The sequence below is a fragment of the Sinocyclocheilus anshuiensis genome, unplaced genomic scaffold, assembly GCF_001515605.1.
Source record: "Sinocyclocheilus anshuiensis isolate Anshui unplaced genomic scaffold, SAMN03320099.WGS_v1.1 scaffold1635, whole genome shotgun sequence".
NCBI lineage: Eukaryota > Metazoa > Chordata > Actinopteri > Cypriniformes > Cyprinidae > Sinocyclocheilus > Sinocyclocheilus anshuiensis.
In genome coordinates this window covers 663,118-681,531 of record NW_015549682.1, presented here as the reverse complement: position 1 = coordinate 681,531, position 18,414 = coordinate 663,118, and the positions used below count along the sequence as shown (strand labels likewise).

General features: G+C 35.5%; 1 protein-coding gene across 5 annotated transcripts in view; it reads right to left on the bottom strand.

The window, feature by feature from the left end:
• The window catches only part of adgrl2b.1 (adhesion G protein-coupled receptor L2b, tandem duplicate 1), a 110,070-nt gene extending 99,972 nt beyond the window's left edge, over positions 1–10,098 (bottom strand). For 2 of the 5 annotated variants that reach the window (XM_016449702.1, XM_016449704.1), the window contains exon 1: positions 9,415–10,095. The gene's annotated coding sequence lies outside the window, so the exon portion shown is untranslated. Of the gene's footprint in view, positions 1–9,414 lie in introns of all 5 variants that reach the window. The other 3 variants (XM_016449700.1, XM_016449701.1, XM_016449703.1) reach the window with 2 other exon arrangements.
• Between the last annotated feature and the right edge of the window lie 8,316 nt (positions 10,099–18,414).

The following is an 18,414-nucleotide window of genomic DNA, read 5'->3' as shown; positions in this document are numbered from 1 at the left end:
CTGTAGTCGTGTGTTTATTAGTCACGTTGAATCAATGAAAGCATTTAAATCTTCTGTTTATTCAGCTAGCGCTATAGGGATTTCCTGGATGCGACTGAAACACACTGACAAGATGCGCACGACAATCGCAGCTTTTGCCTAATCGCGATTTATCGTGCAGCCCTATATCAGCAGCTCAGCTGTAAATAATGTTGAGTTTCTTTCACAGACTGATTGTTTCCCTTCATAAGACCTCAATATATCGTTAGGAGTCGTGGGTATTAATATTGTGTTGCCTGATATGCTTTTTTTAACTCTCAAAGTGACAGTAGCCACTGACTTGCATTTTATGAATCACCACGGATCACGGTTTCAGCTAAAAATCTTCTTTATTGTTCTACTGAAGAAAAAAAGTAATCTTGGATGGCCTGAGAGGGATTCCAACAGCAAATTTACATTTTGGGGTGAACTATCGTTTAACAAACTCAGATTAATAAATGCTTTCGAAGCGTTTTTCATTGTCAGTTCATGTTAACAAGTGAAACCTCTTTGTAATTAAGAGTGAATAAGCAATGCAATACATTTCACATTAATAATGAAGACACTACTCTTTAAAATGTGTTTCAGTTAATTTGTTTTTTTTTTCCTTTTAACAATGTTCCGTTCATAAATGCCGAAGAAAAGCATAACCAAAGTGCAGCCACTACAGCTTCATTGGATTTATATCTATTGAACTGAAATTCGAAAAGAAAGAAAATAACTTTCATGATAAATGGACAAAAGAAAAGCCTCTGCTGGATGGCAAGACTCGAATTCATTTTCTGCTCCCAATCCTCCTCTCCTGCTTTTCCCTCTTCTGTCCCCCAGAACACAATTCCTTCTTGTGTCTGCGCAGATTCCCTTAGTTACCGCAGAGAGAACAAGGCAGTGCAGCGGCTCCCAGTCAAAAACAAATAATTCAATATTTCACACTCATTAGCAGCATTAACTAAAATAACTATTTGGTTGTTAGCATAGCCTGTGACAGCTCAGGAAAAGAGCAATGAAACAAACCACAGATGAGTAAGACAAGATAAGAACAAGGTCTGTTAAAAAAAAAAAAAGAAAAAAAAGGAAGCGATCAGCGCAATTCATTATTAGACTTTAGAGCAGATCCATACATACATATATATATATATATATATACACACACACACACTACCGGTCAAAGGTTTGGGATCAGACCGATTTTTAATGTTTTTTAAAGGAGTTTCTTCTGCTCATCAAGGCTGCATTTATTTGATCAAAAATACGCGAAAAAAATTTAATATTGTGAAATATTATTATGATGTAAAATAAAATGTTTCTATTTTAATATACATTCATTTCTTATTATTTAACATTACTTATTACTTTATATAATGCACTGTCTGTAATTATAATCCAGAAATTGTTTTTCAATACCAAGTATGCTAAATGTTATTGTATACAACCACAAGCATGAAGCAAATCTCTGACTGTAGTGCATCAAAACTCAATGTACTATTTTTATGACTTCCACCATTAGCAAACAGCTCAAAGCTTTGAGCGCTCTTAACAGCTCATGATTTCCATAATTAAAACCCCGAGCAATCAGCAATCATGCTCCCGCTCGCCTCGGTGATCAACACACTCGCTTTAGCATCGCATCTATAGCAGGACGGTCATGCCTCCTTATTCACACGCCTGTTTAAAATGGAACGAATCAGTGCCAATCGAGAGGGAGGGAATGAATTAAACACCACAGCCGTCTGACTTTCTGCATCTCTTCATGTTCATAAAAAGAAATAGAGAGGCACCTTTGATTTCCGCATCAATTTAGGGCAATGGAAAAGCATAAGTGGCAAATAAATATCTGCTTAAAAAATATTTTTTACCCCTATATGGTGTACATCAGTACAATAAAAGTACACATTACTATTGTTTGAAAGGGTACCATCACAGTGACAGCTTTGATAGAGAACAATAATTACCATGCACAGACGTTGCAAAACACGTCTTTTTAAAGTTTTTTTTTTTTTGCATGGCCTAACTGCATGTATGCAGTTTTTGTTTTTGTTTTTTGTGAGACGGGTTGATTAAGGTCCTTCTCACAGCCATTTTAGCCGTTTAGATGATGATTCATAAGCGTTTGGCACAGCACTTCAGAACATAAAATAACGCAGCATATGTTAGTTAACACATCAACCTGTGTGACTCCACATGTGCTTTCTACTTAGAGCTTGTGATAAACCATATCAAGATGACAGTAAAAATGTATGTGGATAACAACATCTAGACATTTTTACTTGATATAGATTCATCTAACAGCAGAAATAAATGCGACTACAGTCGGTCAGCACATTTGTTTAAGTCTGCATGCTCTTTGAGTCGCTGTGTGAATGATTGCCATAGAAATGAAATGCCAATATAAAAGTTTAGTTTAGCTTGGAAAAAATTATGACAAATATATTACATCTGTATACTAAAAAATAAAAATATATATATTTTAAGAAATGCCATGCAAATACTTTTTCATCCATGTTTTAATATAGTTCTGTTTTGCAGCATCTTATTTGACAAAAAAAGCAATGTTTTGTTATAAATTAAATGTTATATTTTCATATGACTACATTTTCTACATTTCTAGCAAATGTTGTCTAATTTTGATTAAATTGTTAAAGTTTTATGAATTAATTTCATTAAATATTTTTTATTTTTTTTGTATTAGATTCAATCAGAAATTTGTACTTGAAATTTGTATTAAATCACACATAATCCAGAAAAAAAAAATGGAAAACAAGATATTTTGAAGAATGTTGGAAACCAAAGAGTTGCTGGTAGCCATTGACTTTAGCATGGGGAAAAAATACACTGGAAGCCAATAGCTGCCGTCAACTGTTTGGTTTCCAACATCTTCAAAATATCTTCTTTTGTCTTCAACAGAAGAAAGAAACTCATACAGGTTTGAGGTGAGTAAATAACGGCAATTAAAATTTTTGGGTGAACTGGGTCGTGAAGATTACATTTCGGGAGCATATGCGACCAAAACAGTTGCAATTTCGAGCCCTGTTTACCTTTAAAGGTGGGGTAAGCCATTTTTCAAAAACGCTTTAGAAAACCGATTCGGGCCGAATAGCAAAACAAACTTGTAGCCAATCAGCAGTAAGGGGCGTGTCTACTCATGATGTGGAGGAGAGAGCGTTCAGTGCACAGGACGGACATTAGCGAGCCGAGCGACAGAAAGATAGAGATGGTGGATAAAAAACAAAAGAGGAAAACGTCTGCGGAACAAACGAAGGCTTAAGGCAATAAGGCAAGATGTAGGACCCGTGTAGGAGAACTGAAGGAGCGGAAGGCCTGCGATCGGACGCCGAGTTTGCTTTGTTTCTTCTCGATAGGTGAGTAACACCGTGTCTGCACCGCAACAGCTAAAGTCTGTCTAGTACACTGGACGCGACAAAGCGACTGTTGAAAATCATTTGAAATTTGTGTCAATACGTCATAAATAGAACGCAGCAGCAGTTTTCTGTCGGGGATTTGTTGCGTCGCGCCACATATAGTGTAGACTGCATCGCTGATTATAATGAGTTCTATAGTATTTTGTGGCGCCGCGCCACTCGCGTCCGGTGTAGACACGGTGTAACATTGGTTTTGCTTCGTTTCACAGAACTAATCGTTGCCTGGGTTGCGTACGTATGTGTGGGGCGGAGCTATCAAAATAGGGGCGTGTTTGTTTTGGTGATTTCAAATGTCAACAGTGGCTACCAGAAATCACTTACCCCACCTTTAATGGTAAATGGATATTGTGATAAATATCAATATCAATACGAAAAGAAAATCATGATAACATTTTTGGCCGTATCGCCCAGCACTACTTCGGTTTCAAGAAAACATGGCATAATCAGCACAGACAACTACTATCTTGAGCGACACACACACACACAATATATATAACATTCCCTGCCAATATCTGCGTGTGCTTCCTCTCAGCTGCAACATAATCAAATTAATTAGAAATTCCCACAGAGGAGCACAAATATAATATCGCTCTAGCCTCTGAAGAGCCTGTGGTCTCTCTCCATGTTAATGCAGGCGTTTGTTGCGGCGCAGGAGCCCGGGGCCGCCGGAGCCTCACAGGTCAATGCTAATCCCTGATAGATGGAGCTCATTCACAGAGCAGAACGCCTCTCGCTGCCATCCATCACTCAAAGCTGGCAGCTCCAGCAGGGTGTGTTTAAAACGCTGCTAATGTGTCCTGTTCACCAACACAGCGTTGCGTTAGGTGTGCAATGCAAATTCACTCAACACACAATTAACTTCTATTAACTAAATTAAATCAACATTTGGTGTGAGCATCTTTTGCATTTAAAGCAGCTTTTGCCCTCAGTGCACTTGCGCATAGTTTTGCAGGTAGCTTTCTTGAAGCATGACGATGGCCATGCAAACGGTTTGTGTTTTCAGAGGAATCTGTGGAATCTAGCAGCACACTTTACCACGCTAGCTCTCTTTCTGTCTTTTCTCTCTTTTCTTTTGTAAGATCAGAAAGAAATCTGACCTGTAGAGCTTTGTTCTGCCTCTTGCAATACAAAGCAGTCTAATAACCAAGACAAGAGAGGTTTTTGACAGAGCTCTCTTTAAAAACACTGTTTTAATGGCCTTTGTTCACAAAAAAACGTTGTTAGATGATCAATATTTCTCATCACTGTCACTCAAAAAGCTGTTTTTAAGCTCCTTGAGGATTTGGCATCTCTTACAATTTTACAGTTTGTTTTTTAATGAAAGTTAAATGATTGCAAAAGTGTTTGCACAAGCAAAGTAAGATTTGCAAAAGCATAAATAAGCGCAAATTAAATGTAAATATTAATATATTAATTGCATGAAGCTACTCACTGATAATGAAAGGTTTTTTTTTTTTGGAAAACGAGACGATTTAAACACCAGATCAACATTCATATATTCAAAAAAAAATTCTACTTTACTATAAACACGCTATAAAGGTATATTAATATATTAAGTGTTAAGAGACAACATTTGGCAGAGGAACTATGCTGAGCTAAGCTGTCTGTGTGTAATTAAAACAATCAGATGCGAGTATGATAGCCAAAAATTCCTCATTTAATTCGATGGAGCAAACACAAATTAGATTATATCTGGATGGAAAAAATGTTCACCATACACAATGCATTTGGATTGGAGTTTAAATACTAAATAACAAAAACACAATTGTATGATCTTACAAGGGCATACGATTATATATTGCAAATGCTATTGGTAGGCATATATTTTCATTTTTGCATAAAGTTACTTGTGTGTGCCAGTGTCTTCTATCCATGCAAATTCAACCACACAATTACAGCAGGGCATTTCTTGACCTCCTTTTGTAATAGTCTCCTCGTGAGGGTCACTTTGGCTATTGATATTCTCCATAATGTGTGCTGTTTCCTGACATAAATATGGATTGGTTCTCATAGCATTTCATTTGGAAATATGACATTTTTATTAATGTAACTGAAAAACCACAACATCCCAATACAGAATAAACTCTATACCTAACGGTAAAATATTGCTGTATTTTGTATTTCCAAAAGCATTCAATTGCAATATAAATCCAAAATAGGGATAATAAAAAAAACAACAATCTGAACTTGCAAGCTTACATTAGGTTATGTTTGCATTTCAGTTTGTTTTGTCGTTTACAGAATGGTTGCTGCTTATATTAAAATGTATTGTCATATCAGCTTCACCGGCTATTGCACAGCATATACAGATTAATATAAATACAATATATAAATTCAATATAATAAAAACAAACATTTTATTTAAAAAAAAATAACTTCAAAATGATCAAAATCGTGAAAGCTTTACTCTGTCTGTCATTTAATATACTTCAAGATTGATGCATACAATTCTGGATTTCTTTTGCATGGTTCCAATGTGCTCTCTAATACACTTTCTAACTTGTTACTGAGTAACCTGGATCACTCACTACATTGTAATTTTTGTAAGAGAAAATATTTTAGACTATGTATTACTAAAAATGTATTAATGGTGTAATATTTTTTAATGCAACTATGTAATATTATTAGCAACTACACTCAAAAGCACTTTCAAAAGGTACAAATTTGTTCCTCATTTAGCCCTAAATGTTGCATAATGTTACATACCTTAAATGTAAAAAGTCGTAGCTAAAGTGTACATATTAGGATCTTTTGAAAGGTTACTGCCCCAGTGACAGCTTTTGTACCTTTTCTTCTGAGAGTGAACCAAAAAATAAATCACATTTTAAAATGTTTTTGCATAACAACGCTTAATTGTAGCAGCTTGCTTGCTTGCATGCAACACGAACGCAAGTTTAAGCAGTAACGCGAGAAAGAAACAAGACTTTCTAGGACAGCAGGAATAAGATACGCCAAGCACTTGAGCATCCGGATCATTTCTGTGGGAACTTCAGCAAACTAGAGATCAATCTCCATTCATCGACTAGACTTTAAGGAATTTAAGGAGTGAAACAAATTCAAAGCGCATTCAGGAAACTGTTAATTACTTCAATGCAATCAAAGGTTGTTGTGAACACATGTATGACTCACAGGCAGGTTAGGACAAGAAATCCTCATTCACACGTTTGTCAGTTCATAATCATAATGATTGTTACTAATGATCTATGGCCGCAGTTCATTCTGATGTAATATGAGAAGCATTCAAAAATGATCAACATTCCATATGCATGAAGTGCATCAACTGAATTTTTCCACTGCAAAAACACCATTGAACTTTTCCAGATGCATCGCTCCTCACTGCAGACGGCTCCATACCATTTTTTTCCACCAGCTCCGAGTACTAACCTCTTTCTGCCTTTCGCCCCAAGTTCTTGAGCCATTATTGCTTTCGACAGACAAAGTATTTTGGCGGATGGAGTCGGTAAATAGTGTTAAAAGAAACCAGTGGTGTAATACGATATAGCTGAATGCTACTTTCAATGCCGTTTTCTTCTGAACGGTCTTGTTCAAAGCAATGCATATGCATTTTGGCATTCTTTGGCTTTATTTTGACAGGACAGTGCAATGTGACGGGATCAGGAAAAGGACCACAAGCCGGGACTTGAACAAAGTGCAAAGCGTGGGAGAAATACCCACAATGCTGCTACTGACTCCAACAACAGCTTTCTTTCAGAAAAGACAGTAAGCGGCCTGTTTTACACCTTCACAGTGTGCAACTGCATTCAATGCGCGCCACAACTCATCTTCATGTGTGTTACAAAGCATGATCAAGATCCAAACATCCAATCAATAGACTAATCATTTATTTTCTTTTTGCATGACAGTAATGTCAATGACACAATGTGCTATATTATCGACTAGCTCTAATCTGCTTACAGCATGAAGATATTACAAACATTAACATCTTGACTTTTTTTAATGTGCATGACTATAAGCATAAACCGATCTACAAGTAACCTGCAATTTTATTTTTCAACTACAAATCGCGATAGAACGGCCAAAGAGTGTTGGTGAAGCTTTAAGAATCCACAAATGAAATAACTTAAAAAACCTTTATTAGAATATTCCAAAGTCAAAAACCCTAAATCCTCTGACAATGGAGATCTGGATTTTGTACACAGCATTTAAGACTTTCTGACTAGGAATTTCTCACTGGTAAAAGAATGGTTAAGCAACCAGAAAAAAAAATACTTTTGGAAAAAAAAAATTTTTTAAATTACATTACGTTTGGAAATTAACTAATTTATTCAATGAAAAACTGAATGACTGTACACACTTAAAAAAAAAAAAAGGCTTCCAAAAGAAGGTTTTCACAGTGATGTCACAGTTTTTAGAACATTTAAAAAAAAAAAACTAAAGAATCTTTTCCCACTATAAGGTGTCTTTTATGGAATGGAAGAGTTCCACAGATGTTAAAGGTTCTTCATGGAACTGTGGATGACAATAAAGAAAGGTTCTTTTTAAGAGTGTATGATAAATGGCGAAACAGTGTGTTTCAAAGATGTGAGAATACAACTGTGAGCCTCAGTTTAGCCATACTTTGGGAGGGGGTGCTGGTGGCTCAAGTTTTTAGCAATTGAGATTCAACCACTTTGTCATGTAAATGCCCGCTTGGAAACGAAGCGCTGGAAATCACAGGCAGTTGATGTGAGCTGAGATGGCACTTCCTCTAAAGACATGCACAACAAATGGAGCGCGCCACAACTGTGCATTTGTTCATGCGAGTTCACTCTCTGCATTCAAATGAACGAGCACTAAACAATGACTCATAATACAGATCTGAGGCTGAACATTTCAAATGAAAACTGCGGGGTTTCCACGTGGATGAGTCCTTTATTTATTTTTATAAATTCAGGGTATCCACATACTTGCTGAATTAAAGAAAAATGCATTCAATTCTTTTTTTTTTCCTCCAATTGCTTGCTTTCACGTTTATTTTGCTGTGCTCCAGTTTACGGTTTTTGTGTGAACACCTAATTCGAATTCAAATTTGACAACCATGTTGATCCACAGTGAAGCGTCCATAAGTATTTTTTAAAGTTAAGTAATATAATGAGGCAAAATGTGAGTGTGTGTTATTGCCTGTATGTGGCACACAGCAGAAGATACACCATCAGTTGCTCTGCATAGATTCAAATGACAAACACGAGCTCCATGAGTGTGTTTCTCATGAGCGACTGTGACATGAGCAGCTCATAGCATGGTTAATAATGCATGTGCAGTAAAATGATCTGAATTTAGCTGCTGCGCATGGACCTTCAAAAGGCAAACAAAAACCAAATCAACTGGGCTTGTCCAAAAATATCCCATTCTAAACTAGTCATAACAAGCCACAGTGTTAAACTACTCTATTCCTTTATTTTACTGAAACTTTTACACACTATGCTAGTTGCTTTGGCAATATTGTAGCATGGCAATCATATATATATATATATATATATATATATATATATGCACAATGAAGAAGAAAAGTGGGCTTTTGTTTGTTGCACCTATAGTTTAAGAAACTATACTGTCTCTCATAGTGTTTTGCACCATAAATTTTCGTTTTATTGCACAGGTCTCTATATTTCTCCTATAGAGATAATTCAACGACAGATAAGCGTGATGTATTGCCTCCTACGAAAATCACATCTGGCCCTCATCCTGTTCTTTTTAAAGAAAAAAAACATGTCTTACTAAGATAAAGTGCCCCTTTTTTACGTTACTGAAACAATGCACGCACAATTAGGTGACCCGACATGCTTTCAACCCTTAAATTCAATCTTTAAAAAGTAGTAAGCTAAGTGAGCTATTGATCCTCCTGGTGTTTTGTTTAAAACCCCTGCAGTTTTGCTGCTCTCTATCCTGAGTCTGTGGATGTGTAGAAATGCAAAAACACGGTATCCGGACGCGTAGTGCGTAAAATGGAGATATGGATAATGTGAATGATACTCACGGATTGAGGAGAAGTCCAAGCAGATCTATTGACGCTATAAAAAGCGAGGGTCTCTAAGTCACCTCTAAATCAACGCACAAAGACTTTCATCGCGCGCTCAGGTAGATCGCCGATCCGCGCAGTCCAGAAACCAAACCACATTAGGCCTACGAATATGGACAGCTGAGACAAGCGAACACCCAGGTCACGTTTAAAATGAGCATTTCGCCGTTTTCAACAGCCGGAGTTGTCCCGCTCCATGCAACACTCGGTTTGGGGCAGAGCGCAATGAATGCGCGTTTAAATCAAAGCCATGCGCCCTTTCGTCGTCGCGATGGCCCGACCGGTTTCCCTCTGAACGCCCGTTTGCTATACCGAGACGGGACCCGCCGCACACTCAGCTCAATGAGAGCGCCTTTTCTGAAAACTTAAGGAAATTCCACTCGTTTGGTACTGCGGAAAGCGCCCCGCGATCCCGGAGCAGAGAGACGGTTTGCGCGTCGAGTACACCGGCTGCGTGTCTGTCTCACTGCAGAGGCGCGCTGGAAACCCCGGCCTGGAGCGGAGCGACACCTGGCTTACAAACTCAACCCCATTATAGGGGCCATAAACCTCGCGGAAGTCTCTCTTCTCAACAACTGTTCAAACACCGCCAAAAGTTTGCCTTGGGACGGTGATATAAAATCTGACTTCCTCCAAAACACTGCTCTGTGTACAGAGCCATATACTGAGATACTTCTTTATATACAGAGCTGGTTAGATTAGGCTACTTACAAATTGTAATCCATTACTGATTACAAATGACATAACTGTAGTTGTATTGGATTACACATATGTGACCCTGGAGCACAAAAGCAGTCTTAAGTCGCTGGGGTATATTTGTAGCAATAGCCAAAAATACATTGGCATGGGTCAAAATTATAAATTTTTCTTTTATGCCAAAAAATCATTAGGATATTAAGTAAAGATCATGTTCCATTAAGATATTTTGTAAATTTCCTACTGTAAATATATCAAAACTTAATTTTTGATTAGTAATATGCATTGCTAAGAACTTAATCTGGACAAATTTAAAGATGATTTTCTCAATATTTAGATTTTTTTGCACCCTCAGATTCCAGATTTTCAAATAGTTGTATCTCGGCCAAATATTGTCCTATCCTAACAAACCACACATCAGTGGAAAGCTTATTTATTCAGATGAAGAAATCTCAATTTCTAAAAATTTACCCTTATGACTGGTTTTGTGGTCCAGGGTCACATATTAAGTAATGTATTATGACTACTTTTAGATTACTTTTGATCTAATTCATATAAGAAAATCTATTCCATTCTTCGTTATCAACATCATGAAGTGTATTTAACACACTCTCAGAAAAAAAGGTACAACAGCTCTCACTGGTGCGGTACCTTTTCAAAAGGTGCACTTTTGTACCTTTTAGGCACTAATATGTACCTTTAAAGTACCAATATGGACTCTTTAGGTACAAAGGTGTGCCTTTTGAAAAGATACAGCCCCAGTGACAACTTTTGTACCTTTTTTCTGAGAGTGCATTACAGTATGCCAGGGTTTCCCAAACTGGGGTTTGTAATCATGTAATATGGAATCTAATAAAAATCAACTGTAATCTGATTTTTTGATCATTTGATAATTTATTAAGTACTTACTTTTTGGAATCAGATTACGTAATCCAGATTACATGTGACTATATGTAATCAGTTACAACTATATATAAATAGTTTTCATTTTAATATTTTTTTATATATTAATATTTTCAATCAGTTTTTATTTTAACTTTAGTTGTTGTTTTTTTTGTCGGTTTTGGTTTTTTATGTGTTTATGTAATTTAATTTAGTTATTTTAATACATCAAATTAAGATAAATTAAAATTAGAAATGTTTAACTAGCTGAAATATACAATTGTTTGATATTTTATTTCAGTTCATGTTTATTTTACTTCAAGTAACAAAAATGTTTTTTTATGCTTTTCATTTTAGTTTTATTTAACTATAATAACCATAGCCCACCTGCATAGTGTATTTATTACATTATAAACAACAATTACAAACACATTACAATTGTGTAATCAGTTTACAATTATTTTACCATTGTAACACTAACAGTAATTGGCAAAAATGTTGATTTGAATAAAATCATCTCTTATAAAAGTGAGATAAGTTACTTTTTATTTGAACTTATTTTCAGTAAAACTAATGCACTTACAGTTTGTGTAGTATGTTGTCACCTAAAGGCTCGAGCATTGACATCTAAATCGACTGGTTTTAATTCAGAGTGTTTATTTACATTACTAAAATACTAAAGTATTTTAAGTGTTAGATTAGGTACAAAAGCTCTTTAAAAAATACTCCACTTTTTACAGTGTAATGAAGTGACATGCATGGTTCACATGGTTTTTATATTAGTTCAATTATGGTTGATAAGCACTGTTTGGCCATTCCAGTTATACTGTCACATATTGATCCTACTGTCCCTTTGATTCAAGCAGGAAAATGAGCTGCGTGAAATTCGGGACAAATCCTTGTGTCTGATGATGAATGAGGTTTGGAGAAGAGTGCATGGGATCAGCAGGAAGTGCAGAGATGAATGAATGAATCAGGCAGACTCACTCAGTGGTAACTTGAGCCGCATGCAGTCATCTCAACACTTCACCCGACAAAAAAATGTTTGTCCAGCCATTTGTTCCCGGTGGTGTCCCCTGAGTAACAGCTCTGGGGCCCCGGCCCGCCTCAGGAGAGCCCAGGGAACAAATTACATGTGCTGCAACTATAGTCGGGTTATTGAAACATATCAGATGCTTTTGTCATTGCGATTCCTGTTCAGACAAGAATTCCTCCGAAAAAAAGCAAGAACTTAACTGTAAAGAGAGCATGAGAAAAATAACACACCATCTTCATTTCCTCGCCAGTATATAGTATATAGATTTTCTCATTTGAACCAGAACTCATTTTGCTACTGCGTTTACATAGACACAAGTTTTGCTCTGCTTCAGAAAAAAATATTAATTTCCATCTTTTTTTTCATCACAGGAACATAGGCAGGTCAGATCTCTTATATGAGGCGTCAACATTAATAATATTTTTTAAAAAAGGAAAGCAGGCACACAAGGGAAGCAATGAATTTGGGTCAGATTCACAAGGTGCAAAGCCAGTGGATTAGTGCTGTGCATGCATGTATTAATAGGCATCATTTTACATAATAAAGAATAACGGAATAAATGAAAACAGGTGTAACATTGTAATTTGAGGAAGAAGAAAAAAAACCGTGTTTAAGCAGTAGGTTGAACAAACTGCAAAGAGATGCCAACATTCATTATATTCAGTTTTCTTGTGTAATGTGTGTAATGCAAACTCTTATTTGAATGATATATAAATCTATCTATTTATTATTTAAAAAAATGGTATCCACTGTAATCTACAGTTGCACAGTTAGAACATTTGGAAAAACTACATTTGATATACTCTGGTAATGGCATAAAATGCAGCATGTAAGCAAATGAATTAGCAACAGAATGTGAAATGCATGTATGAATTTTTCAGAAATTTATTTTTCAAACAAAATAACTAAAGATAACAAAAAGATATATTTCAAAATATACAATAAATTGATAAAAAAAAAGGTTTTACTAAAATATATTTCAAAATAATTTTATGTAAACATGTTTTCTAACGATATATTTTATGGCCATTTTTGTGTATTTTTAAAATATATTTTAAAAATATAAATATTTATTTTTAAAGGCATTATTTTGCCTTCCACATAAAATACATACACATGTCACATTTATATATATATATATATATATAATTAAACATGATTAAATCATTATAAATCTAGTTTTGATCTCTAGTAGGCAGCAGCGTTTGCATTTAGCCTAAATGCTACTTTAAGATTGGAAAAGTCTTTTCTTGCCCCAAAACACATTTTGAATTATATTTTTGTATATGAAGGTTGAAACTAAATATATTTTCTAAATAAAAAAAATATATAATTCATTGAGCTGTTTTCAACAATATTTAGCATATATTCAAAATATATTTTGACCTGAATTAATGAATTGATGAATTGATGAATTGATGAATTGATTAATGAAAAATCCCTGCGATTGGTTTTTTACATTCATCTGTGCCTGCATTAACAATTAGACATTTTATGACATGGTTTTCAAATGGTAAAGCCTAAGAAAACAAACCTTAAAATAAGATTTAAAATAATAATAATTAAAATGTGTGCATATGTAATCAAGGTGTAAGGTAAAAATATTTAATGTTTCTTAATTTTATGTGATGGTTACAGCACTTCAAGCGAAACAAGCAATAAAACAAACTTAGTTTTTCTCCCAAAAACCTATAAAACCAACATATAGTAATAAAGAAAAATATATATATATATCGCTTCTAGGAACTTGTCACATTCATATTAAATTGTTTTATTTATTTTTTAAATAATTTTGAAAAACATCTTATTTGTCACTAACAACCAGTCAAATAAAAGAAATTCACTGATATTACATTGATACTGATTGCATTTTGTATATCTATATATGTACGCATTTGAGTTCAGCTACAGACGGATTCCAGCAGGCAAATATCTAATGTTTTCCATTCACATGCACAGGCTTCAATGTTCTCATCAGCCTCTCCTTTGTACTCTCTCCATTCGCACATGTGTTTCCCTTTTAGACATATTGTTCTCTATGCTAAGAAAACCTCAGAAAGAACTGAGAACTTTTCAGAAAGTGTCACACTGCTAATAAGAGAGCGCTGGAGAAGAACTGCGGCAAAATATATCTGTGGTAAATGAGGCATTAGTTTGATGGGGTAAAAAAAAGATGCACTGTTGTGCGGATGACTCTCCATCAAGACTTGATTTTTTTAATGAAACATATTTCGGTTTCTTTTAATGGGAGACAAAGCACATGGCATGCACTCCACCCACAAGCTCGCTTTCATAACCCACTTCTGGAATCACATTCTTTGCCGCTGAAGTCGACTCTATCCTTCATCCGCTGCTCATATGTCTACGAGAGACTGAAAACTGTAATGCTGCACTCAACACTAATTAAACCAGACAGTGATTCATCTTTTCTGAATCAGTAATATATTAGTGTCCACAACACTGTGAGCCCAGGGACTTTAGCGTACATGTAAGCTCTTAAAAGCATACACTGTAAAAAATGACCGTGAATTTAATGGTAAAAAACTGTAAAAATGCTACAGTAAAAACCTGTTAAATGGTTAACGGTAAGTTCCCCTACTATATACAGTGAAAAACTGTATTGGACATTACATGTAATTTTACGGTAGTATACAGTTTTTGGAAGTGAAAAAGGACGTATAATTTACAGTGAATAGCCGTAAATTTACGTTCCCAGAATTCCCTGCGTTACATTTCAAATTTGATGTTTTCTTGTTGAAATAACTATGTTTCTTAGTTTTTTCTCATCAGTTTTGTATATTAGGGTTGTGTGTTACACCTAATGTTGTTAAATGAATGTTTATTGCATTATTTCAGTTTCATGTGTGTTACCATGATGGTGTTTAGCGTTTGTGTGAATGACACTGTGCACCTTCTATATATGTTATTATTTAAAAGCTGCTTGTGATGAGCTTTGGTTCATCATGTGACTTTCTCATCACCGCCTGCATTTGGTGGTTATCAGTTTATTACAAAGATACAAAACAGATTTCAGTACTTCAATAGGTTGGTACATTAACATTATATCAGTTAATGAAATTATGGTATTTAACTGTAAATTTAAGTTTAAAACGTAAAATGTTGCTACCTTATTTCTTACGGTAAAATTCTGGCAACCATAGCTGCCGTTTTTTTACCGTAAATTTTACGGAATTTGTTTTACAGTGTAGATGTGCTGTAAATGAATTGTGCTCATAAGCAGCTTTTGAGAAAAGAACATGAAAAGAGTATTCATCAAGACTTAAACAGATTTGGGTTCTAATGAAAATGAGGGACAGTGCACAGGCACTGCAGTTTTCTTAAAAAAAACTTTTTTTTTTATAATATTCTTTTAGATAAACATGCTGAATATGAGTCATTCTGCAATTTAGGGTATGTTTATAATAATACACATTTTATCCATTAAGGGAAAGCATATTGCAATCTCAGACTAATATGTATGCCCCAGTTTGTTTGAAATTGCACTGATGTTCCTATAAGGAGTTATATGTAGCCTATGAATTTTCCCGTATTAATCGCGTTTTATTTCTGATGTGTGACCAGCTTGTAATGAAACTTAAAAAACAAGAACTTCCCCTGTTTCCTATGTTGTCTATGAAAGCATGAAGTCTGATTTTTATGTAAAGGATTTGGGACGTTTTTGCCGGGAAAGACAAAAGGATGTGACGTTTATGCACGCTCCAGAGAGCCTCTCTTCTTCCATTCTATGACACATTAAATAAATGCTTATACAATGTTCAGGTTAATGCCAAGTGTCAAGCAAAGTAAAGGCATTATTTAACTAGTCTCACATAGAGAGATCTATATAGTCTATAGTGTCAAATATACTTAAATATACTTAATATATATACTAAAAATATCATAAAAGTGTAATTTAAATTACCTCACGTGTCGACATGATGCCAGTGATTTGCAAAGATATCCACATTGTAGGGATGTAACGATAATATAAATATCGTGATATCACGATAGCAAAACTGTCTCGATATTATCATGGCTAAGAAATAGTAGAAATACTAGATAGAGTGGAAGCTTAAATGAGTTCATATGGCTTAGAAATATTGCTCAGGTATTCTGGATGGTTGCTAGGGTGTTTCTATGTGGTTGCTAGGGTACCTGGGATGGTTGCTAGGGTACCCAGGGTGGTTACTAGGGTGTTGCTATGCGGTTGCTAGGGTACCCGAGGTGGTTGCTAAGGTGTTGCTATCCGGTGCTAAGGTACTCTGGGTGGTTGCTAGGGTGTTGCTATGCGGTTGCTAGGGTATCCATGAGTTATAAATTCAAAGGGATTTAACTAAATTGCATTCATTAACTCAATCCCATTCATTCCAGCACAGCTATATATTGCATCATAGCTTTTTTGGTGTGGTTCATGTTTAATTTTACATTCCAAAGAATTTCAAAGAAGACATAAATGCAGTAATAACATGGTTACATACAACTTTAATGAGAAGTTGAATGAGAAGTTGCTGGTTTGGAATTGGACTTTCTCTGGATTTACAAATCCTTGGGAATTTTTGGGATAATGTAAGTACACAACTACATGAAATATATCACACTATAGTGGAGATACTTACATATTGTGCCTTTAAGAGCTTAATAAATGCATTAAGGGTTAAGAAATATAAAACAAAAATGACAAATGACCTCTTCTGTCAGTGATGTACAACCAGCTAAATAGAATAGCAATATTCTAAAATAAGGTAGACATGTTTTGAACATCGTTTTGGTGCTTTGATGCATTTGCCACATTCTCCCCTGACTTCCCCCTTCGCCCCTACACACTTCTCTTTGTTTGATAAGTTTGTGGGCTTATGCATATACAAATAAAAGTGAAAGCCCGTGTCGATCTGTCTGACAGACAGCTGGGACCTGTGGCATATGGGGAAGCAGGCTGGACATGGTCCAGAGGCCTGGAAGCAGAGAGACAGAGAGCACAAGGAGAATGACTGGTGTGTGGGGTAAAAGAGAAACACAGAAAGCGAGAGGGAGAGACGGGGCCCCAGGCAGCCTGCCCTGTCTTTGTTTACAGCAGAAAGCCATTGTTTGATGTGGCCGCAGAGCCTCTGCTTCAAACCAGGCTTCTTCTGCTACAGGATGTGCCGTGGGTAAGATGCCAGACGCAGACCGAGGACTTCTCACCGCTCACTATCCGCTCCTCCTGGGACGCTCATCGCTGAGCTCCTGACTGGATTGTTACGCAGCCAACCCTTCCTTTAATGTTTTTTCTTTGTCCTTATTTAGAATGCAACCATCATGGTTTGCTGAATACAAAATGCCCACAGCAATGTGTGCTTTGGTTTGAGGGGCAAATGAAGCTGGCGACTTAGGAAGTCAAAGGCATAAAGCTATGCTTAAAAAGAGACTCTGTTATAAATATACTCTATTCTGGGCAGCAAAGATGATTTTTAGATTAAAGTTTTAGTTTCCTGAAAATGTGAATTTTATCCGGGTGCTCCAGTTTACCCCACAATCCAAAGACAAGCAGGACAGATGAACTGGAGACACTAAAAAGTCTGTTGGATTTACAGTATTTACGTCAGTTCCACATGAATCAATTACAGCATGTAACACAAACTTGCTCCACAGTATTGAAAGTAACCACTTTGAGTAGTCTCAATGTGATTTTATATTGGTTCCCAGACAGGATTTAATGAATTTCATGTTTGCACTAAATAATGAGATATAAATTCTGAATGTCAAATATGCTCCTTAAAGCAGCAAATAATCTGTCCTCAGCCTAATCAAAAGCTTCTCTTCACCACAATGATTACCCAGTGAAATTGAAATTGAATTGAACCAATTTTCTCATCTTTCTAAAAACACAACAAAATAATACTTAATTTCATAATTTATTTTTACAATAGGTCCCATGCAAAGCATGCTGGGAACTACAGTTTCAGTTACAGCATGTCATTGAAAATGAACTATTTACATTTAAATTCTAATTTAATAGATTGCACATTTTAGAGAATTACATTAATTGAAAATTAAAAAAAAAATCACATTCAGAACAAAAACACAATTATCTTGTGTAGATCACAAATAATATGATTTAGTAAACTGGACAATCTGCATTTTTCAATTTTTCCATTGTACCATACTATTTTCTTAAGATAATAAAATGTTACTTAATGTAAGTATATATATATATATATATATTCTTGAAATCCATTTGAACAACATGTGGTGATGTAGGGGCTGTTTGATTTTTTTAATTTTTAATTTTTTTTAGGCTTTCTGCCCCCCAAGATTCAACTAATCTCTGCAATTCTCCAGCTGTGATCCTTGGAGAGTCTTTGCAC